This window comes from Suncus etruscus, chromosome 16, assembly GCF_024139225.1.
Source record: "Suncus etruscus isolate mSunEtr1 chromosome 16, mSunEtr1.pri.cur, whole genome shotgun sequence".
Taxonomy (NCBI): domain Eukaryota; kingdom Metazoa; phylum Chordata; class Mammalia; order Eulipotyphla; family Soricidae; genus Suncus; species Suncus etruscus.
Window position 1 is genome coordinate 84642069 of NC_064863.1, and position 23939 is coordinate 84666007.

The following is a 23939-nucleotide window of genomic DNA, read 5'->3' on the forward strand; positions in this document are numbered from 1 at the left end:
TTTCCTGGAGTTTCCCAAGCCAAAATCAAAGAAAGATTGGTTCCATGAGTAAAAACCCACTATCAGTTGTAACTTGAAGAAAGGCAGATCCCATTGACTGTGAAGTCAGGTGAAAAAAATCTGGCTCTGCTGTGTGATTCCCAATTGGGAGTGTATGTGTTGCCTGTGCATGTTTCTCTAATGTTCTTCTACTGATCCTCTCATGAGTGGGCCAAGAAAGGTGCAGCAATATCACTCTCCCAGAGTTGCCAAGGCCAAGAAGCCAAGGAATACTTGGTCTCTGAGTGAAAACTGGCTATTAGCACTAACTTACAGAAAGGCAGATCCCTTTGTCTGAAAAGTCAAGCGGGAGGAATCTGGCCCTGCTGTGTGATTCACAATTGGGAGAGACTGTGCGTGTTGCCTGTGCTTGTTTCTCTATAGTTCTTCTCCTGATCCTCCCCTGACTGGCCCAAGAAGGGCCCAGCAAAATTGCTCTCCTAGAATTGCCCAGGCCAAGAAGCCAAGGACGACTGAGTCCCTGAGTGAAAACCAGCTATCATGGTAACTTGCAGAAAGGAAGAGCCCTTTGTCTGTGAAGTCAGGAGGGACGAATCTGGCCCTGCTGTGTGATTCCCAAATGGGAGAGACTGTGCATGTCACCTATGCATGTTAATCTACTGGTCTTCTACTGAACCTCTGCTGGGTGGCCGAGAAGGGCCCAGCAATATCGCTCTCCTAGTGAGTGTTGCTCAGGACAAAAGCGAAGAAAGATTGGGTCCATGAGTTAAAACCAACTATCAGCGGTAACTTGAAGAAAGGCAGATCCCTTTGTTTGTGAAGTTCTGCAGGAGAAATCTGGCCCTGCTGTGTGGTTCATAATTGGGAGAGACTCTGTGTGTGGACTCAGCATGTTTCTCTACTCTTCTTCTCCTGAACCTCTCCTGAGTGGGCCGTGAAGGGCCCAGCAAAATCTCTCTCCTAGAGTTGCTCAGGCCAAGAAGCCAAGGAAGACTGGGTCCCTGAGTTAAAACTGGCTACCAACAGTAACTTGCAGAAAAGCAGATCCCTTTGTTTGTGAAGTTAGGCTGGGGGAACTGACCCTGCTGTGTAATTCCCAATTGAGAGAGAATCTGCGTGTTGTCTGTACATGTTTCATTACTGTTCTTCTCCTGATCCTCTCTGAGTGATCTCTCTCCTAGTTGCCCAAGCCAAAAGCGAAGAAAGATTGGGTCCAGGACTGAAAACTGGCTATCAGTGGTAACTTGCAGAAAGGCAGATCCCTTTGACTATGAAGTCAGGCGGGAGGAATCTCACCCTGATGTGTGATTCTCAATGGGGAAAGTCTTTGCGTGTCACCTGTGCATGTTTCTGTACTGTTTTTACCTGAACCTCTCCTGAGTGGGCTGAGAAGGGCCCAGCAAAATTGCTCTCCTAGAGTTGTGCAGGTCAAGAAACCAAGAAAGACCGGTTATCAATGGTAACTTGCAGAAAGGCAGATTCATTTGTCTGTGAAATAAAACTAGAGGAATCTGGTCCTGCTGTGTGATTCCCAATTGGGAGAATCTGTGCATGTCGCCTGTGCATGTTACTCTACTGTTCTTCTCCTGATCCTCTCCTGAGTGGGCCAAGAATGGCCCAGCAAAATCACTCTCCAAGATTTGCTCAGGTCAAATTTCAAGGAAGACTGGGTCCCTGAATGAAAGCCAGCTATCAAAAATAACTTGTGGAAAGGATGATTCCTTTGTCTGTGAAGTATGGCGGGGGGAATCTGGCCCTTCTGTGTGATTCCTAATTGGGAGAGACTCTGCGTGTCGCCCATGCATGTTTTTCTACTGTTCTTTCCCTGGACCTCTTCTGAGTGGGCCCAGAAGAGCCCAGCAAAATCGCTCTCCTAGAGGCTCCAGAAGAGCACAATCACTCTGCTTCAATTTTCTGTTGCACTCTTTCTAACTTAAGAACCCCACCAAAACATGCAGAAAAAAAAATCACACTGCAAGCATGACAATGAGAAAACTTCACAGGCAAACAGCATGCACAGAGAATGAAGATAGCTCTGGTGACCCAAAAAATAACAACCATCTAATTAACCACTGAGATAAGGAGTTTAGAAAAGAAATATGAAGGATCCTCACAGAAATCAAAGAAAACATAGCTCTAGCCGAAAAGAAATCAGAAAACTCTAAACTAAAATAACAGATCTGAAAAACAAGGTAGTACATTGGAAATAGTACTCAAGGAATGTGAATAGATGAGAAGTCTTTGATAAACTTAACAGAAACAACATAAGAATCATTGAAGCGGGGCTGGGCGGTGGCGCTGGAGGTAAGGTGCCTGCCTTACCTGCGCTAGCCTAGGAGACGGACCGCGGTTCGATCCCCCGGCGTCCCATATGGTCCCCCAAGCCAGGAGCGACTTCTGAGCGCATAGCCAGGAGTAACCCCTGAGCGTCACCGGGTGTGGCCCAAAAACCAAAAAATATATATATATATATTAATAAAAAAAAAAAGAATCATTGAAGTCACAGGGGCCCAGAAAGAGATCCCCAGGAACAATCAACAGTCAAAGAGATTATCACAGAGAAACTCTCATAGTTAAGACTGCATACAATCAAATCCTGCATGCCTGAAGAGTACCAGCTAGGAGAGACTTGAAGAAAAACACCCCAAGACACATCTTAGTTACAATGACGATACCCACAGATAAAGATAGACTACTGAATCTTCAAGATCAAAAAGAGAAATTACATTCAAAGGAGCATCCTTAAGACTTACAGCAGACAGGTCACAAGAAACTCTCAAGGCAAGAAGAAAATTGTGGGATATTGTGACAAGACTTAATGAAATGAAGGCTTCACCTAGACTACTGCACCCAACTAGATTCACATTCAGATTTGAAGGAAGGATACATAGCTTCACAGATAAGCAACAGCTCAGAAACTTCACAGATGCAATACCAGTCTTAAAGGAAAAACTGAAAGTCTACTTTAAGACAAGACAGACCAAAAGACACACCAAACATAAACAAAGATGACATTAAATTTTATGACAATCATATCCCTCAATGTCAATGGAATAAATGCACCAGTTAAGAGACACAGAGTGGCAAAATGGATAAAAAAGATGAACCCAACCTTCTGCTGCCTAAAAGAGATACACAGAATTGTCAGAACAAACAGACTCAAATGAAAGGCTGGAGGAAAATCATCTAAAGAACAACAACCTGAAAAACTGGTGGTCATATTAATATCAAACAACACAAACTTTAGACTCAGAAAAGCTATAAGGGACAAATATGGACACTTCCTACTAATAAAGGGAAATGAGCAACAGGAAAAAAATCACACTACTAAACATATACACACTCAAGGTGAGACCAGAAAAATTTCTAATACATTTATTGACAAATTTGAAAGAAGACGCCAATAATAACAAATTAATTATGGAAGACTCAACACAGCCCTGTAAACTTGATAGGTCAACCAGACTAAAACCCAAATAAAATAGACTAGCCCTGAAAATAGAAATGGAATAAAGAGACCTAGTAGATATATAAGACACTCTATCTCCAGAAACCTGGATACATATTCTTCTCCAACATAATCTCCAGATTAGACCACATGCTGTCACATAAAACATACTTGCTAAAATCAAGAAGATAGAAATATTGCAGGCTACTTTTGATGACTAAATGTCTTTGGAATTAGATGTGAAATACTAAGGTACACATAAGATAAACTTTAACACCTGAAAATTAAACAGCTTACTACTGAACAATCAGTGGATGTGAGTCCATTGATGAAATCAAAGAAGAAATTAAAACTTTCCTGAAAACAAATTACAATGAAGAAACAAATTATCATATTACATGAGACACAAAAAAAGCTGTACTGAGAGAAAAATGTATACCTTTGTAAGCAAACATCAGAAGAGAAGAAGGAGCATACCTCAAGAGCTTAATGACACAGCTTATAAAATTATAAAATTATCAACAAAAGGAACCAAAAATAGGGAGACAGAAAGAAATAACAAAATTTAGAGCAGAAATCAATAAAGTAGAAACCCAAAAAACAATTCAAAGATCAATGAAAGCAGAAGTTTGTTCTTTGAAAAACTGAACAAGATTGATAAAATATTGGCAAAACTCACAAAGAGAAAATTGATAACCCTTATCAGGAATAAAAAGGGGGAGATCACGAAAGATATTGCAGAGATTCAAAGGGTAAACAGAGACTACTTTGAGAAACTCTATGCCACGACATATGAGAACCTGGAAGAAATGGATAAATTCTTTTTAAATATATTTTATCTTATTTAAACACCTTGATTACATACATTATTGCGTTTGGGTTTCAGTCATGTAAAGAACACCACCCATCACCAGTGCAACATTCCCATCACCAATGTCCCAAATCTCCCTCCTCCCCACCCAACCCCCGCCTGTACTCTACACAGGCTTTCCATTTCACTCATACATTCTCATTATTAGGACAGTTCAGAATGTAGTTATTTCTCTAACTAAACTCATCACTCTTTGTGGTGAGCTTCCTGAGGTGAGCTGGAACTTCCAGCTCTTTTCTCTTTTGTGTCTTAAAATTATTATTGCAAGAATGTCTTTCATTTTTCTTAAAACCCATAGATGAGTGAGACCATTCTGCGTTTTTCTCTCTCTCTCTCTGACTTATTTCACTCAGCATAATAGATTCCGTGTACATCCATGTATAGGAAAATTTCATGACTTCATCTCTCCTGACAGCTGCATAATATTCCATTGTGTATATGTACCACAGTTTCTTTAGCCTTTCATCTGTTGAAGGGCATCTTGGTTGTTTCCAGAGTCTTGCTATGGTAAATAGTACTGCGATGAATATAGGTGTAAGGAAGGGATTTTTTATTGTATTTTTGTGTTCCTAGGGTATATTCCTAGGAGTGGTATAGCTGGATCACATGGGAGCTCTATTTCCAGTTTTTGGAGGAATCTCCATATGAGGTACAACCTCACACCCCAGAGATTGGCACACATCACAAAGAATGAGAACAAACAGTGTTGGCAGGGATGTGGAGAGAAAGGAACTCCTATCCACTGCTGGTGGGAATGCCGTCTAGTTCAACCTTTATGGAAAGCAATATGGAGATTCCTTCAAAAACTGAAAATTGAGCTCCCATAAGACCCAGCTATACCACTCCTAGGAATATACCCTAGGAACACAAAAATACAATACAAAAATCCCTTCTTATTCAGGTTCTTTCATGAAAGTGAAGAAACAGAAATACTCCCAGATGTTTTTATGAATCTAATATTACCTTGATACCAAAACCATACAGAGATGCTGCAAATAAAGAAAACTACAAAATAATAGTCCTGATAAAGGTAGATGCAAAGATCCTTAACATAATCTTTACAAATATCCAAATCCTCATCAAGAAGGGTTTATTCCAGGAATGCAAAGATGGTCTATTTTGTAAGGATTTGGCTAACCTAGGTTTTTTGTGGTTCCAGATAAACTTTATAATCAATTGCTCTAGATCCTTAAAAATGGCGTCAAAATTTAAATAAGAATTGCATTGAATCTATATAGTAATTTAGGTAAGACACTCATTTTGATTATTTTGATTTTTCCTACCCATGAGCAGGGGATGTTCTTCCATTTTCCTAGGTCCTCTTTAATTTCTTTCTGGAGCATTTTAGAGTTTTCATGTTATATGTCTTTCAATTCTCTTGATTCCCATGGGTTTATTCCCATGTACTTGATATTTTTAGACACTATTTTAAATGGGATCGACTCCTTAATGTCTTTCTCTGCTACTTGGTTACTTGTAACGAATGTAAGGAATGCTATTGTCTTTTGTGTATTGATTTTGTAGTCAGCCTCTTTGCTATATTGGCTTATTGTTTCTAGGAGTTTTACAGTGTATCACTTGGGGTTTTCTATGTATTTTATCATATCTTCTGCAAAAAGAAATAGTTTGACTTCATCTTTCGCTATCTGGATTCCTTGATTTCTCTTCTCTTGTATGATAGCTACTGGTAGTACTTCTAAAACTATGTTGAATAAGAATGGAGTAAGTGGGCAGCCTTGCATAGTTCCAATCTTTAGGTTTTTTTTTTTTTTTTTTTTTTTGGTTTTTGGGCCACACCCGTTTGATGCTCAGGGGTTTCTCCTGGATATGCGATCAGAAATTGCCCCTGGCTTGGGGGAACCATATGGGATGCTGGGGGATAGAACCATCCTACACTAGCACTTGCAAGGCAGACACCTTACCTTTAGTGCCACCTTCCTGGCCCCGTGTGTTTTTTAATTTTTTTCACCGTTAAGGATAATGTTGGTTCTGGGCTTTTCATAGATAGCTGTAACTATCTTCAGGAAGATTCTTCTAACCCTATTTTGCTGAGTGTTTTCAGCATGAATGGGTGTTGGACTTTGCTAAATGCCTGAGTCGATTGACATGATCGTGTTTTTTGTCTTTCTTCTTGTTGATGTGATGTATGATGTTAATTGATTTGCATGTGTTGAACCATCCTTGCATCCCTGGGATAAAACCCACTTAGTCATAGAGTAAAATCTTTTTGATGTGTTGTTGGATTTAGTTTGCTAAGATTTTGTTGAGGATTTTTGCATCTATGTTCACTAGTGAGATCGGTCTATAGTTTTCCTTCTTGGAAGTGTCTTTGCCATCTTTGGGAATGAATGTGATACCTCATAAACGAAGTAGGAAGGATTCCTGTCTTTTCAATATTTGGGGAGAGCCTGAGGATCAGTGGTTGTAATTCTTCTTGTACTGTTTTATATAATTTACCTGTAAAGCCATCTTGGCCTGGACTTTTGTTCTCGAAGTTTCTTAATTACTATTTCAATTTTCTCAAATTTTATTGGACTATTTAGGCTTACTACATCTTCCTTAGTTAGTCTTGGAAGATGATATATTTGCAATAATCCATTGGTTTCTTCAGGGTTCTTTACCCTAAATGAGTAGAGTTGTTCATAGTATGCCCTAATGATGTCTTGGATTTCTTGGGGTTCTGTTGTAATTTCTCCCCTATTATTTGTGATCCTGTTTATTTGCGTGCCCTCCCTTTTTGTGAGTCTTGCCAGCTGTTTGTCTATTTTGTTTATTCTTTCGGAAAACCAACTCTTGGTCTCACTGATTTTTGTATTGTTTTCTTTGTTTCTATGTTACTTATTTCTGCCCTGGTTTTTACTATTTCTTTTCTTCTGGCAGTGTTTGGATATTTTGTTATTGGTGTTGTTTTCCAGTTCTTTAAGGTATCCTTTTAAACTGCTGATTTTGTCCTTTTTTTCTTTCATGACATAGGCCTGTATTACTAAGAGTTTCCCACCTAATTATTGATTTTACTATGTCTCACAGATTTTGACAATTTGTCTCTTCATTATCATTCCTCTCAAGGAATCTTTTATTTTCTTTCTTGATTTCCTCTTTGATCCAGCTGTTGTTGAGTAGCATGTTGTTTAATCTCCAGATTTGAACTTTCTCTATAGTTTCTTTAAACAATCCATCTTAATCTCTGTTGCATAATGGTCTGACGGGGTGCTTCTAATAATCCTTAGATTTGTGACTTTGTGCAAGTTAGATTTATATCCTAAGGCATGATATATTCTAGAGAAGGTTAGATGTGAATTTGAGAAGAATGTATATTCTGTTTTCTTGGAGTGGAGAACCCTGTATAGTATGTTAAGTCCATTTCTCCTAATTTTTCATTTATGGATCTTATGTCTTTGATAGTTTTCTGCCTGATGACTCTGTCTAGTTGTCATAGTGGAATATTGAAATCTCCTCTTACAGTCACATTTCCTTCATATGTTTCTCTAGATTTGTGAGCATATGCCGTACATATTTTGCTGGCTCTACAGTCAGCTCATAGATATTGATCAGGGTTAGTTCTTCTTAGTCTAATGTTCCCTTATCAGTAAGTAGTGACCTTCTTTGTCTCTAAGCACTTTCTTGAGGTTGAATGTAATTTGGTCTGATATAAGAATAGCTGCTTTTTATTGTTTTCATTGGCTTGAATAATCAATTTCCATCCTTTAATTATAACACTGTGACTGTCCTGTTCTTTAAGATGTGTTTCTTGGACGTAACAGATGTCTGCTTTTTGTTTTCTGATCCGTCCCTCTACTCTGTGTCTTTTAATAAGAGGATTTAGGCAGCTAAGGAGATTACTGCCAGAGAGTGTTGTTGTGCTAGTGTATTGAGTAAAGTGCTTGTTGTTACTATCGGGGTTTGGATTATGTAGAACATCTTTGAGAAGTTCATTTAGAGATGGTTTGGCTAGCACAAATAGTGTGAGTTCTTTTTTGTCTAAGAATATTTTTAGTTCTCCTTCCCATATGGTTGAGAGTTTTGTTGGGTAGTGTACCCTAGGTTGGAAGTTTCTTTCATTCAGTAGCTAAAATATGTCAGTTCACTGTCTTCTTGCTTGAATTGTTTCAATACTCCTATTTGTTTGATTCTTATGTCCCTTCCATTGTACTTAAGGATTTTTCTCTTTCTTATTGCTTTAAAGAATTCATATTTCTCTTTGTTTTCTGTCAGTTGGATTATCATATATCTTGGTGTTGTTCTGTTAGGGTTTATTTTATTGGGGACTCTTTTTGCCTCCTGGATTTGTATGTTTTTCTTTCCAGAGGGTGTGAAATTTTTCTGCTATTATTTCCTTCACTACTTCTCCTTTTCCTTTATTCTCCCCTCTGGTATTCCTAAAATTTGGAGATTATTTCTTTTATATTTGTTCATTAGGTACCTAACTTTTTCCTCCAATGTTTTGTATCTTTCTTACTTATTGACTTCTTTGTCATCATTGTTTTGTAGTTTTTCCTCAAGTTTCTCTATGCATTATTCTAACTGTGTAATTCTACTATTATGGCTTGCTAACACGGTTTTTAGTGCCCCTAATTCCGATTGTATGGATTCCTTTATCTTCTGTAAAAGTTCTTCTTTTAGTTAGTTGAATTGTTCATCTATGGATTTCTCTTTTTTGGTTTTTTTTTGGGGGGGGGGCCACACCCAGCATTGCTCAGGGGTTACTCCTGGCTGTCTGCTCAGAAATAGCTCCTGGCAGGCACGGGGATCATATGGGACACCAGGATTCAAACCAACCACCTTTGGTCCTGGATCGGCTGCTTTCAAGGCAAACACCACTGTGCTATCTCTCTGGGCCCTCATCTATGGATTTCTTAATCTTTCAGACTAGTGATTCCTTGATTTCCCTTACTAGGACATTCATTGCTGCTTTTAGGTCTTCATCTATTGGGCTCATGTGTCTTGGCAGACTTGGAAACTTGATAGGATTTCTCTCCATTTCCCCAGGTGCTAGTTTCTTCCTTCGTTTACCCATTATTTTTTTGCATATATGGTTTTAAATGTTGAGTTTTCTGGTTGTTTAATAAAGTAGACTGCTGTACTGATTTTATTCTAATACAATGCTTAAAGGTATATTTGATTTGGAGTTTATTTTTCCTTAGCCAGATGGCTTGTCTAAGTATGATGGGGATATTACAAACTGCTTCAGTGTTTTGTTATTTTGTTTTATGGATTGTGGGATTATCTGAGAAAATTGAGTTTTAGGTCTGAGATGACTGGACCTATGTGTTGCAAATTAGACTATCTCGTGCGTTTGTACAGATTGTGATCCTGGAGAGGGGGCCTGGCTGTCTCAACCCTGCTTAAAGGTCCCAGGTCAAGATGTGTGCGATTCTTGGTCCAGCAGAGGAAGTGGGAGGACTCAAATCTGCTTGCTCACCCAGCCGACTGAAGGAGTTCTGAGGGGGGAAGGGTGGTTCCAGACCAGTGAAAGGTCCAGGGGCCCAGGTCTGCATGCTCACTGGACCAACAGAAAGGGTCCTGAGGGGAGAAGAGTGGTCCCAAATCAGGGGAGGGTCTGGGCACTAGCAATGAATTATTTTTGTTGAGTTTTGTCTGTATATCCCATCACTGTTTTAGGGCCTTGAGGGTTTCTTGTGACATGTCTGTGGTAAATCTTAAGAATGCTCCTTTGAATATAATTTTTCTTTTTAATCTTTCTGCTTTCAGTATTCCATCCCTATCTATGGGGCTTATCATTGTGGCATGTAGGATTTGGTTGCATGCACTCTTTAACTCTGGGAGTTTCTCTGCAATGATGTCCTTGATTGTTGATACTTCAAGAGGGTTTTTTTTTCCCTGTGTCTCTGGGACTCCAATGATTTTATGTTGTTTCTGCTGAGTTTGTCAAATAATTCTATTTTTATGTTGACATTCTTTGAGGATTTTTCCCATTGTCTAATAGATGATTTGAGACTCTTTTCTAATCTCTTCATTGGTATGTAATTACTATGCATTTCATCTTCCAGCTCACTGATTCTATAATCAGCCACTGTTAGTCTGTTTGATAGGCTTTCTTGTGAGGTTTTAATTTTACCTACATAGTATTTTAGCCCTGTTATATCAGTTTAAAGTTTTCTTACTTCTATTAGATCTCCTTGATTCTTATTTGTGCCCATTCAGTTCAGTCTGTGCTTTCTTTGAGTTCTATGAACATCCTTCACATTTCTTTCCTAAAGTCCTTATTTGAGTAGCTAAAAAAGGTGGTGGTACTTTTTCAGTCATACAAGCTTACCATCTTTATTCTCTAAGCATGGTTGAGGCCTGCCTTAAACAAGAAAACCCCCATTGTAGTGTTTGTAATAAGATAATTTCTCTGTCCCATGCTGTCATGTCTTGACTAGGAGGAGTGCACAAAAACTGAGTGGAGTGGAGTATCTGCATTCCATTTTCTCTTTGTCACGAATTCTGTCCTCTTCCTATAAATCTCTGACTTGGCTTCTAGTTCCCCAAAGCACAGATTCTGCCACTGTGGCCTTTGTTGATTCTGGGATGTGGGTTCCACAGAACAAGTTCCTTGCATCGAATTCTTTCCCTCATCTGGGCACCACTGATGTGGCTTCTGGATCCCAAAAGTTCAGACTCTGCCACCACAGCCTGTGTTTTCTCTGAAACACAGGTTCCAGAGCTCTGTATCCCCACCTCAAATTCTGACCCTCACCTGGGTGCCACTGATGTGACTTCCCTCATTACTTTGAAAAATTCTTTTTTGTACTTATTTTTTATTACTATAAAAGACTTGTAATTCAAGTTGATCATAATAAAAATTATTTATAACACTGTTTTATAAATAAACTGTTTTAAAATGTACTGTTAAGTATAGTTTTTTATGCACACAACATCCATTCTGCTCCCTTCACCAGAATATCCCTTTCCTTTCCCCACACTGTCTCAGAGCATACCCTGAAAATTCCCCACATTTTTCACCATCATAAAATTTTGTGTGAATTATTAAAAACTGATTTTTGCTTAGAATTTTTTCATACTTAACTCCAAGAAAATCCTAGATCAGGCAACTGAAAACCAGAAAGAATGTATAATTATTGGAGGTTATTCATTCTTCCCTCTTATTTAAACAGCGTTATTACAAAGGTTTTAATGTTTGAGTTTCAGTCTTACAATGTATACCTTGGTTCAATGTCTTACCTGATTCTCACAGATTCTTGAAGGCTCATGCAGTCACATGTCAGTATTATCTATTTAACTTATGTTATAGGAATTTATGTGAGGCTACACACATTTTGGGCACTCTGAGTTTAGTTATACTCTTACCAGTTCATAGGATTTGGGAAGATTCTACCTCCAATATAATTAAATTGTAACAGTTGTTCAAATCCCATTTTGAATAAGAAAATAAATTTATCCATAGTTATGAGGGAGTATGACTCATACCAGGCAAATAAGCAGTAATTTGATTAAGTCACAGGTTTCTGGTAATGTGATTAATAAACAATGAACTCTCTCACTGCTCTTGAGTATGAAAATTTTAGCTAGATCTTCCAGCACTATTATGAACCTTTGTATTATTTCACTTATTTATTACAATTAAGAACTTCAATAACTTGAATTTTTAGAGATCGTACAGGGGTGAGCATGAGGCTGACCTTGGTTCCTGCTCCAGCACTGTTTATGGTACTCTAAACTTTTAGGAACAACTTTAGGAGAAACTTGATTCTTAATTTGGAACTTTTTGTTATTGGAGTTTGTCTGGCCAGGAACTTGAGTGATATTGATTTAATGGCATCTCAGCTAGGGGTGTAATGAAAAGGAACATAGAAACCCTATACTGTAGAACAAAAACAGCTCTGACTTCCCTGGTGGCAGGCATTGTGATTTAAGGAATCTTCCCTTTCCAGCCCAATTTATTCCTTTACCAGAATCCATTCAGCACACCATTTTCTTGTCAGCATTCATGCTGTCTTATTCTGTTAAGTTCTGTACATAGTTTCCAATTTCTGCAGTAGTGTACTTTGATCTTATCCTGAATCTTATAATATTTGAAATTAAGACTGCATACAGAAAAAACATCTTCATTTATTTAGAATATATGTTTAATTATAGAAAAGTAGAAGAGTAATTTTAATACTAATCAATGTCACTTGGTAAAGTAGAACCAGAGAGACTGATATGGATGATTGTTGGTGTCATACTCAGTGGTGCTTAGGGTTTACTCCTGGCTCTGCACGCAGGAACTAATACTGGTAAAGCTTGTGGGACCACATGGGATACCCAGGATTGAATCCAGGAAGGTCACATGCAAGGTGAACACCCTATCTAAATGTTAACCCCGTAGGTCGTGACCTATCATTTTTGAACCCGTCAGTTCACTACCACCTGGAATCCACGTCGAGTGGAGACTCTCAAGTCCTCAGTCACACTACCATTTGCATATTTTTATTTCCAACACACATCAAATAAAAGAAATAGGGTTCACCATGACAGCCCTGAAGGTCTTCCCGCTGCGGCAAAATCAAACTCCTGGGGTGCCTCCAGGGACGTGACCCATAGTTTTTGAACACGTCAGTTCACTGCCACCCTGAATCCACATCGAGTGGGGACTCTCAAGTCTTCAGTCACACTACCATTCCCCTATTTCTATTTCCAAAACACACATCAAATCATGACTAACAATACAAGACACACTGCTATTTTTAATACACATCAAATCACGAACAACAACACAAGACACACTGCTTAAAACCCACTGAGTCATTGGTTCACCACTCCACTTCGGACATATCAAGGACTTCTGGCTGGCTATTCAAAAATGTAAGGTTCGGTAGTCCAGATGCTGCTCCAATGCAGAGAAATGATGACAGTTACTCAGGCAAAAGCTCAAGTGGGTTTTTATTCTGGCCAGCCAGGGTCTAGTGTTCATTCAGAATCGAACAGAGGCAAACGGATCACGTAGCTTTCTTTGTTCATCCTTATATACCATAAGAAGAGGTGAGGGGGAGAAGGGGTAGAGATTATTTTCTTATAAAGGCATAACATCCGCCGAGGAAATACAAGTTTTTTATAAGGGCATAACATCCGCTGAGACAGTACAAGTTATCACATGAGCTTAGGGTTGGTATAAACTTCCTTTTTAGTACAAAAAGAATTAGATACAAACAGCAGGTATAAGCATAGAAAATTACAGAATTCTGGTTACACAACCTTACCTTTAAGTTTCATGAGCTACAGCAGTGGAGGCTGGTATACCTAGTTGTTGACTTCCCTTTTCAGTTTTACTTACTAAGCTCACTCCTAGAAATATTACTTTTCACAAGAATAGCAGAATTAATTAACTGCTAGTAATGGGGTAATGAGTAGCCAAATTAATCCTAAGTATATAGCCATGGGAGTCATTTGTCCCTGACTCTTAATGGAAATGAATTCCATTCAAATGTGACTGCCTTACTGACAGTAGAGAAAATGTAAAAGGATAAAAATCACAAGCACTAATTCAAAAAACTTTGCCAGAGGAAGGAACTGAGAGAAATAAGTGATCTGATTATATATTTAGATATATAAAATGAACCTCTAAAATTTTTGAGGTTCAGTATGGGAACTGGTATTAACATTTACCTGTGTTAGGTAAATAGAAGGTCAAGAACAAGGAAATGTATTTTTTTCAAAAACCCTTTAAGTTATCAGTTTATACCTTCAAATAGGCTTTCCCACTTAATTTTATCTTAAAATCAAAAGATCATAGAATCGGTGTTATAGGTAACATGTTCCTTAATGACATAATTTGCTACCACTGTGATATCTAAAATATAATAAAAATTTAAAATATAGAGAATATTACTATTTCTAGCTAACCATATTCACCTTTTCAGGTGGTGGAACGCCCAGAAGTGCTCACAGTCTACTCCTGACTGTCTAAGGAGTAGGTTTGGGGGATTAAAACCATATTAATAGGATGCAAAGAAAGCACCCAACCACAATACTAACAATTCAGTTCATATCTTAACTAAATGTTTGGCTCTGATGGGTAATAGTTGATAATAACATTTTGGTTTCACTCTAAATATTACTTTTAACGTAACAGTCCATGTAATCATTAAAAAGCAGTAAATCAAAATATATTTTATAGTCACTGACTATAGAGTAGATAGTTTAGCAGATTATAGAACAATATACAAAGCACAACAAAATACATAAAACAAGTTCTAGCAGAAATAGGCACAATTGTCATCTACCAAAATTAACAATTAACTGTTTGCTTTATAAATTGTGACATATACATGAGATCTGTTTTTATTCAAGAACTTATTAAAGACAGAGCATTTCAGAGCCCTCTAACTACATATAAGTGTCTCTATTTCTACAATTTGTAGGTGAAACTTCTGACAAGTTATACTATACTGAACTTTTTTAGATGATAGAAGTTGTTTGGCCCTTATAATAATTTTATATAGTGAAAGCTTATTTCTTAAATTAAAAAACTTGATGTGTATTATAAGGGGAGCTGGAGCAGTAACACAATGATAGTGCACAGGTGATGTGGACAGACTCGGATTCAATCCCTAGCATCTCATATGGTCCACTAACCTGCCAGGAGCGATTTCTGAACACAGAGCCAGGAATAACCCTTGAGTACTGCCAGGTGTGATATAACTCCCCCCAACACTCCCCCCAAATGTCTATTTGTAGACATATCTTATTCATTTCATTTATCAAGAGTGTGTCAAGTAGAATGTTTAAAATATTAGTGTGGAGGGGTGGGGCAAAAATTAGTGTGGAGGACACAGGATTTCACTTTGTGAGAATCTTAAAAATGTTTCTATCTATATCCAGTCAATTAGATGTCATTAGTTTTCCCAATCATAGAAGACTATACAATTATTAAAAACCTCATAAACATTTGGAGAGATATCACAGCATACGGTATTTGCCTTGCACAAAGCTCACCTGGATTTAAAACCCATCACCTCATATCATGCTAAAACATGCCAGGAGAGATCACTGAGCAGATATAGGAATAAACCCTTAGCATTGCCGATTGTGTCCCTAGAAAAAACATACAATAAAAACAACATACACAAAACTCATAATCCATAAAGTATCTTTTTCTTATAGAAAAGACTCTAATATATTTAGAGGTTTAATTTTATTGTTATTTATTTTATTTTGTGCATGTTTTTCATTAAAATCACTAACAAAATAAGAATAAAACTAGTACATTTCACAATTTTAATTGTGGTCCATATTTTATTATTTTTTTCTTCATCTCCAAGTTAAAATAAAAAACAGAAAATGGGGGATATGTGCTTATAATTTTGGTATTATTTTGTGGGGCCAGATTTTCCCAGTGATCTTTTTTATTTAATTTTTTTCTAGCAAAAAATCAACCTCCTCCCTTGGGAGTTCTTAATACCATTCTGGCACCAATTTGCACCAGGTTGATATGATATCCTGACAATGAGGAAACAGCAACAATTTGATCTAAGAGCAGGTTGTCCTACCTCATCACCTAATAGTAACATGAAATCAGAAGATATTCAATCCTTTGATATGTACAAAAATCAAGATCACTAATTATAGAAGACTGACTTTGACAACCATGACTGAGAAGAACTCTTCCTGGGAACAATCAGTAAGACTCCAGTCTAGGATTTTACAAAACCCAAAGTTTCTAATTCCAGAGGTATAACTTTGACAACCATGACTGAACAGAACTTCTGGAGTCATAAGATTCTATAATAGGCTTCGTTCTAGGATCTGTGCAGAAACCAAGATCACTAATTACAGAAAAATGACTACAACAACTGTGATGAAACAGAGCTTCTATAACTACAAAGAAAGACTCTGTCCTAGATTTCATCCTAGGATCTGTGCAAATACCACGATCTCTAATAAAAGAGAACTGTTTTGTCAGCCATAATTGAGCAGAATGTTTCCTTGCATCATAAAAAAGACTTTGGGGTTTGATAATGAGCATGTCTGGAGTCTGTAGTTGTTACAATGACAGTATGCTTCAGGACTGGAGAAACCCTGTATGTATCTCTTAGGCCAATGAAATTCCCTTTCTAATATTCCCAATGCTTATTGTGCCTATAAAAAAGGGGGGACCTCCTCCTGTTTTTTTTTTTCATTTTTTCTTTCCCTTTATTCTTTTTTTTCTTTCTTATTATTGTTGTTTTGTTTTGTTTTCCTGTTGCTGTTGAGTTTTTTTTGCCATTGTTGGTTGTTTTTTTAGTTTTGTTTGTTTCCAACAGAACCACAGAACTTGAGTCATCTTGTTCTGCCTCATAAACCGAGGGGGGTTGGGAAAGTGGATGATAACAGAGCAGTCACTTTAATTTGAGTCAAAATAAAATATGATCATATCTAAACACCAAACCCGAAGTCAACGACAACAGAATCAAGACTCCCAATCTACAACAAGCTATACACAAAGGGAACCTGTTACACTAGCACTCCAGGGGCAAAAGGGGGAGTCATATGATGCATGTTGGGAACAGAGGTGGAGGGAGGACAACACCGGTGATGGGAATTCCCCTATTTCACTGTCACCATGTCCCTTAATTATAATGTGAAAGACTTGTAATTTACATTGGTCACAATAAAAATTATTTTTAAAACAGGAAATAACGATGGTGCAGTCCTAGAAAGCAACTGACTGAACCCATACAATGAGGAGATAAAACAAGAAAAACTCCTCGAATTTGTCTGTAAATGGTAAATAGCTACCAAATATCAGCAGTGTGTTACCTTTTCCTTTAATTTCTTGCCATAATTTTTTATCTAAATGAGAAAGACAGGAGAGATAAAAATAAAATACAAATGAGATAGCTTTTTGTAATGCATGATGTTTAGCCCCATTTATTTCCAATGTATGGGGAATGAAAAGTTTAATTTGGTTGTGAGATTACAATTTTAGTTAAATTACACTGCTCTTCTAAATATCTAAAAATAAAATTGTTTCAAGAATTTTCTATGGGATAAAAAGTTAGAAAACTGTTAGAAAACAGCAGGGGTGGCGAACACGCAGCTCTTGAGCAGCACACACTCAGGGCCAAAATGAATGCGGCTCTTTGTATATTATTTGTATACTATTTGTATATAATTATTTGTATATTTGTATATATTGTATATTATTTTGTATACTGTGGCTCTTTGCCAAGTTTGAATTTTGTTCTGCTGCTTCTGGGGAGGGACCTCTGAGGAGAGATCTCCGAGCGTGTAGTCCTGCCCCCAGGCTGCGTCATCCCATCTCCCATCCCTCGGAAACAACTACACGGGCAAGTGAGCGGGGGACCAGTGTGTCACATGTTTTGTTTCATTTTGTTTTGTTTTCTTTCCGTGTGTCATATTTTGTGTCACATCTTGCCGCCGTTAGTTCTTATGTGGAGGACGCAGCACAACCTCACCATCACTGCAGGATTTATACCCTCACTCAAAATGGCAAAATGCAGTATGTGTTTAATAGATTATTGTTAAAATTATATGCTTTTGTGTGAGTGTTTGTCTCTTTTGGCAGGTCACTGCGTGGTGTGGCTCTCTGTCTCTCACAGTCTAAAATTTTGGCTCTTTGTGTTGAACTTGTTAGCCATCCCTGGTCTTCAGGAAGAAAATGGAATCTAATAAATCATTTTAAGACATTTATAATAAATAAAATGTTATTTATTATAAAAAGCTAAGGATTCTGGCACATTCAGAATTGTTTTTAGGTATATTAAATGTGTGGGGTCATTCACTTTTAAATATTCCTTTTAAAATGAGATATGACAAAAACCTTTCAAATATATTTTATCTCTTACAACAGAATGCAAATTAAGGTATTTCCTTTCAACTATGATTTTCAGGAACTTTCAACATAGTAATCCACCGACAGATATTACAAATATATATGCAAATATTTTACTGAGAACTGCAAATAGATACTAGTTCTATAAATATGGACTTAAAAAGTCTTAAATTTTTGTTTAATGTAAAAATTATACTATCACTGAATATGGCTTGTTATATATAACATTAAATCTTATGTTAATCTTTTCTTAAAATAAATGTTATTAAAGTACTGTTTATGGTAATCTCACCACTTGAATGAAATTCAAAAATATATTTATTCAAAATATTCTGAATATTTTATATTATTCAAAATATGGACTATAATATATTTACTAAGAGAAGTGCAGATATGAAGGCATGAATTTCAAAAGAAAAGTTAAGTTAAAATTGACAGTTTAGGCACATAGAAACAATATTTGATATTATATTAATGCAATGATACTGCTTGGGTAATCAGTATATAACAATCCAATAAATGTTTGTTCATACGTAAATTATTATAGAAATAACACATAATTAGTGTATTAAGTAAGTATAGCTATATATCATTATAAATTAGTATCTGTATATGCTACCTTTGGCTACATTTAATTCTCACTAGCATTTCTCCCCAAATGAATTTAGCATTTGCTTTATTCACCTACCTTTATTTCAACTATCTTTATGTTGAGGTACTAGTTTTATCTTTCAGATTTAAAGCTTATCTTAAGATAATTTATTTTCCTTGTTGTAGTCTGTATAAATTAAATCATACATTATTCTTCCTATGATATATTTTACTTACTATAAATATCTCTAGGTCTATCAGTTTGCTAAAAATTGTATATTTTTTATTTCTTATTGTTTATTATTCCACTGGGCATATAGGACACATTGTCTTTGTCCATTAGTCAGTTATAGAAAGAGGTTAAGAATTCAATTATCTAAACTTTTTCAGTTTTACATCTATTTCACCCTATTAGTAAATTAGGCTCTTCCTTGACATATGTACTCTTCTCAAAACACAATAGCTTCAAATGACCTCCTGTTAGCATCTTTACAGAGAGAGGGGGATTAAGAATGTTCCATATTCTTTATATTTATTCCATTAAATATTTGACCAAGCATTTTCTTTATTATCTTCTGTTCAACTCTACATACACCATTTATTTATTTTTGGTTTGGGGCTATACCGGGTGGTGCTCAGGAGTTACGCCTGGGTCTGTACTCAGAAATCACTCCTGGCAGACTTGAGAACATATGGTATGTCAGGGATTAAACTCAGTTCATAACAAGTCAGCTGCATTCACGGCAAATAACCTACCACTATACTATTGCTTTGGCCCCTACATACACCATTTAACATTATCTTCTAATATGGAAGAAACAGAAACTATGAAAAATGTATGAAATGTGTATTCTAAATTTGTCACTTTGGACTATTATCTATTTACTATCTTCTTGGCTGATTTAAGTTTTCATCTACAATATCTCTAATGGTTGTTGTACATAAAAGTTGAATTTAATATATTCAAAGACTCTAATGTGCAAATACAAGACATAAATGTATAAAATTTATGATCCACATCATTAATTACCAGGAAGATGCAAATCAAAATAACAATGAGGTATTTTCTTACACCACAAAGACTGGCACATATTACAAAGAACAAGAAGAACTAGTGCTAGTGTAGATGTGGAGGGAAAGGGTCTCTCACTCATTCACTGCTGTGGGAATGTAGATTTGTCCAGCCTTTTTACAAAACAATATGGATATTTCTCAAAACACTAGAAATTTAACTTTCATATGATCCAACAACACTACTTTTAGAAATATGTGTGCTCCAAAGCACAATGTAGAAAAGGTCTCTGCATTCCTATATTCATTGCAGCACTATTCACTAGTAGAGTGATAGAGAACTGGAAACAATCCAAGTTCACAATAATAAATTGGACACAATCCAATTGCCAGAAAACAGATGAATAGATAAGAAAATTTGGAACATCTATACTCACCATTTCATAACAGTACATTTAGTGTAGGTAGACATTGGTAATTTTTAATTTTCTTTTTTGGTTTTGGGGCCACACCTGGTGATGCTCAGAAATTGCTCCTGAATTTGGGAACCATACGAGATACCGGGGGATTGAACCACGGTCCATCTAGGTTAGCACATGCAAAGCAGATGCCCTATTACTTGCGCCACCATTCTTGTCCCTTTTACTTGTATTTTTAACTTATATTTCTTCCTTTCTAATACTGAATTTGTAAAGAGAAAAACCTGCTCTTTTCTTCTTGGACACTCTTTCACAGCTTACTCCATACTTAGTACAAAAGAATTCATTATGGAGAGTTTAGTTATATTTCTAAGACTTAGATAAATTTAAATCAACTAAAATACTTATACATTTAACATTAATTAAAATAAAACAAACTTTACAAAGTAATATAGAAATAGAAATTAAACTATTGAAAAGCATAAATATGAAGCCAGAAAAATTTGGTAGATCCAATGTATATATTTCATCTTGTCTTTTTATTTAAAATGAATAAGATTAAAAATATTTTAAGCATTAGTTATTTTCTCTCAAATATTGATTTCATAAAAGGGGGATGAGTATCATAAACAGTTTGGATGTGATGATGTCTATATTAAATGGCTATAAAATCTTTGATTTACTTTAGGTAATATTGAATATAAAATGTATATATATAGAGGTATGAAGTAGGTTACACTCATCTGTGCACTTGTGTCTCTGCTTAGGGACTTCTCCTGGCAGGGCTTGGACTACATAGATACCAAACTGAACCTGGGTTGTCCACATGTAAGACATCTGAGAACTGATCGAGGTGGACGATGTGATGGAGTATGATTTCTGCGGTTTGGTCCCAATGGAGGATTGGTATTTTGCATGTAGTACTTTGCCAACAACTTCGACTGGCTCGAGAATTGTCTTGGTCATGTAGAGGATGACTACATCCTTTTTGACTGTCCAGGTCAGATTGAATTGTATACTCACCTGCCTGTGATAAAGCAGCTGGTTCAGCAGCTGGAACAGTGGGAGTTCCGAGTCTGTGGACTTTTCCTTGTTGATTCTCAGTTCATGGTGGATTCATTCAAGTTTATTTCTGGCATCTTGGCAGACATGAGTGCTATGGTATCTCTTGAAATTCCACAAGTTAACATCATGACAAAAATGGATTTGCTGAGTAAAAAAGCTAAAAAGGAAATTGAGAAGTTTCTAGATCCAGACATGTATACTGTATTAGACGATTCTACAAGTGACTTCAGAGGCAAAAAGTTCAAAAAAACAGACTAATGCCATCTGTGGGCTGATTGATGATTATAGCATGATTTGGATTTTGTCTTATGATCAGTCGGGTGAAGAAAGCATGAATTTGTATTACAGCATATTGATTTTGCCATTCAGTATGAAGAAGACTTGGAATTCAAAGAACCAAAGGAATATGAAGATGAATCGTCTTCTATGTTTGATGAATATTTTCAATAATGCCAGAATAGTTTGTTAAAATTGAACTGTACACATGTGAAGCATTGTCAAATCAACAGGATTTTCTTCACTTAAAATAATATGCTGCTAAAAAACTATTTATTTTCTCCCCCCCCCTTTCTTAAGTGAAGCAAAATAGTTTCTTGAAAGTAATTTGAAGTAGAGAAATAGAAGAAAGAAAGGAATATGTGTTCAGGCATCAGAGAGATAGCACAGCAGTATGGCATTTGCCTTGCATGAGGCTGACCCAGGAGGGACCCGGGTTTGATTCCTGGCATCCTTTATGGTCCCCTGAGCCTTCCAGGAGTATCCTCTGAGCGCAGCTGGGTGATGGCCCCCAAACCAACCAATCAATACATTTTAAAAACAAAACCAAACCCCCGAAAGAAATATTTGTTCACGTAAGAACATAAGCTTTTCCAAAGTGGAAAAACCCAATAGGAATTTGTTTTCATGGAAAAAATGAAAATGACTTAGCAACATGTTTGAATCTACTATTGAGTTAGTCTGAAATTACTTCTGCTAAAAGTGTCATTTTAATAGCATCAGTGTAGACATAGGTTAAAGGATGGTGCAAACATTGCAAGCAAAAGACCAGGTTCCATCCCTGGCAATGCCTGGTTCCTTATGTGCTATCAGGAGTGACCCCCAAAATCAGAAATAGAAATACCCTCCAGGAATGATAGTGCAGTGGTAGGTCATTTGCCTTGCAAATGACTGGCCCAGGACGAATCTGGGTTCGATCCCCGGCCTCCCATTTGGTCCTCTAAGCCAGGAGCAATCTCTGAGCACATAGCCAGGAGTAACTCCTGAGCATTGCCCTGTGTGGCTCAAACACCAAAAGAAGAATAAAAGAAACCTGTGGGTACCACTCTATGTGATCCAAAATCCCACCCTCTCCCTTAATGGAAATTAATAGCATCCTTTTAGATTTTAAAAGTTGAGGAGCCAGAGAGCTAGTACAGTAGTAAATAAGATACTTGCCTTGTATGCAGCCACCCTGGGCTCAATCTCCAGTAATATATATAGTTCCTAGAGCCCCATGATCAGGGGTCTCTTAAGCACAACTAGAAAAAGATTTTAAAGTTAAAATTTCAATGAAGATGAATACTTTTGTACACAACAACATAACAGTTATGGTCACTTAAGACCAGTTTAACTTTACTGTTGGATGATTTTTATTATTTTTGGAAGGGCAAACATTACTGTAAAAAGTTACATTTTTTTCAAAGGGCTATATTCTCTTAAAATGTATACATATATAACTTGGAGGTTTGTTGTTTCAGAAAGTTCTAATTTTCTATTGTATGCTTTTTCCATAAATGTCACATTTGAGTTATTGTTTTAATTTGAGTTTCTTTGAGAGAAGTGTCCCATAGGTGATTCTGACAGAGAAAATTGTTTTCTGCTTGGTTTCACTCTGATTTGAGTGAAGGTGTCTGAGAGTGCTGGCATATTACTATTCAGCTGCCCCATAGAGGAAGGGCAGTGTTCTTTTAGTGATCACATTTTATACTTTGCAACAATTTTTAATAAGAAAATTTTTCAATAAGGAAAAATATTGAAGAAAAAATTGGCATTTCTGTGATCCCTTGCAAGCCTTTTTTTTTGCAACAGCTAATCTTGGTGATAATCCTGTACTAACCCTCAGAAAATAACTTGCAATCTCCTTGAGGGGAAGAATACAGGTCTGTTCCTCCAAGCTATTGAAGATATCACTCTTTTGGTCTCTATTTAATAGGAAAGCAGAAAGATTGAAATGTCTAATTGCTTCTATTACCTCAACTTGTCTGTTCTCTGCCTATTTTACTCCCGTGTTAACACTGCCTTCTAAAAATGTCTAAAGTGCATCTGAAAAGCTTTTAAATGGTCTCAATTTTGTCTGTTTTACTGACTTAGTTATGTTTCCAACCCATATTCTCTGTCCTGATAATTTAACTTATAAACCCAATGATAGTCATTTTCCCACAGTAGAAAATATAAAACAGTTAGTTTTAGGCTCTAAAATTCCTTCATGAAAATGTTCAGTAGTGCCTAAAACAAACCATTCTAATTTCAAAGTGATAACCTACTGCAATACACAGTACAAAGTTCACTTAACTGACTTTTATTTGTCATAAACCTTATTTTTTGTGTTAGTTTTTTTCAATGTTCACTTCAGCTCACAAGCTTTTCCTTTTCTCAAACTTTAAAAGGTGGCTAAATTCAAACAACTACAAGACCTTTTAGTATGCATGCCCTCTTCTAAACTTAAGATTTAAGAATAAGTAAGTAAATTAGCATAAATTAATAAAGGGGAAATGTTTG

General features: G+C 36.6%; 1 pseudogene; it reads left to right on the forward strand.

Annotated features, from left to right (window-relative positions):
* LOC126032230 (GPN-loop GTPase 3-like) overlaps nt 1-21632 on the forward strand; it is a 32101-nt pseudogene extending 10469 nt beyond the window's left edge.
* Nucleotides 21633-23939: the final 2307 nt, after the last annotated feature.